Source organism: Osmia lignaria, unplaced genomic scaffold (genome assembly GCF_051020975.1).
Source record: "Osmia lignaria lignaria isolate PbOS001 unplaced genomic scaffold, iyOsmLign1 scaffold0003, whole genome shotgun sequence".
Taxonomy (NCBI): domain Eukaryota; kingdom Metazoa; phylum Arthropoda; class Insecta; order Hymenoptera; family Megachilidae; genus Osmia; species Osmia lignaria.
In genome coordinates, this window is record NW_027478160.1 from 10,637,704 (window position 1) to 10,639,355 (window position 1,652).

Here is a 1,652-nt window from a genome sequence, read left to right on the forward strand (position 1 = left end):
CTGTGCAGAAGAAGAACAACAAGAAGAAGAAATATCTCGAAATATGTCCGTCAGGCCCCTTCCCTTGAGATAAATCTGCAAATATCTCGGAAACGAAGCGAGCTATGGCAAAATGTTAAGAGACCTTTTTTGTAGAGAATTAAGTTTCCTACTTTCTATGTTCTATGATATTTTTTGATCAGATGCGTAGTTCTCGAGATATATCAAGATATTTAAAAGTTCCGAAGCCGCACCAACATAATAGAGATACAGAAACACCGTGGCCCCTTTCTTTGAGATAACTCTGCACTATTGCGAGCTGCAAACGCCACTTCCAGCTTAGCTGTGCAGAAGAAGAACAACAAGAAGAAGAAATATCTCGAAATATGTCCGTCAGGCCCCTTCCCTTGAGATAAATCTGCAAATATCTCGGAAACGAAGCGAGCTATGGCAAAATGTTAAGAGACCTTTTTTGTAGAGAATTAAGTTTCCTACTTTCTATGTTCTATGATATTTTTTGATCAGATGCGTAGTTCTCGAGATATATCAAGATATTTAAAAGTTCCGAAGCCGCACCAACATAATAGAGATACAGAAACACCGTGGCCCCTTTCTTTGAGATAACTCTGCACTATTGCGAGCTGCAAACGCCACTTCCAGCTTAGCTGTGCAGAAGAAGAACAACGAGAAGAAGAAATATCTCGAAATATGTCCGTCAGGCCCCTTCCCTTGAGATAAATCTGCAAATATCTCGGAAACGAAGCGAGCTATGGCAAAATGTTAAGAGACCTTTTTTGTAGAGAATTAAGTTTCCTACTTTTCATGTTCTATGATATTTTTTGATCAGATGCGTAGTTCTCGAGATATATCAAGATATTTAAAAGTTCCGAAGCCGCACCAACATAATAGAAATACAGAAACACCGTGGCCCCTTTCTCTGAGATAACTCTGCACTATTGCGAGCTGCAAATGCCACTTCCAGCTTAGCTGTGCAGAAGAAGAACAACAAGAAGAAGAAATATCTCGAAATATGTCCGTCAGGCCCCTTCCCTTGAGATAAATCTGCAAATATCTCGGAAACCAAGCGAGCTATGGCAAAATGTTAAGAGACCTTTTTTGTAGAGAATTAAGTTTCCTACTTTTTATGTTCTATGATATTTTTTGATCAGATGCGTAGTTCTCGAGATATCTCAAGATATTTAAAAGTTCCGAAGCCGCACCAACATAATGGAGATACAGAAACACCGTGGCCCCTTTCTTTGAGATAACTCTGCACTATTGCGAGCTGGAAATGCCACTTCCAGTTTAGCTGTGCAGAAGAAGAACAACAAGAAGAAGAAATATCTCGAAATATGTCCGTCAGGCCCCTTCCCTTGAGATAAATCTGCAAATATCTCGGAAACCAAGCGAGCTATGGCAAAATGTTAAGAGACCTTTTTTGTAGAGAATTAAGTTTCATACTTTTTATGTTCTATGATATTTTTTGATCAGATGCGTAGTTCTCGAGATATCTCAAGATATTTAAAAGTTCCGAAGCCGCACCAACATAATGGAGATACAGAAACACCGTGGCCCCTTTCTTTGAGATAACTCTGCACTATTGCGAGCTGCAAATGCCACTTCCAGCTTAGCTGTGCAGAAGAAGAACAACAAGAAGAAGAAATATCTCGAAA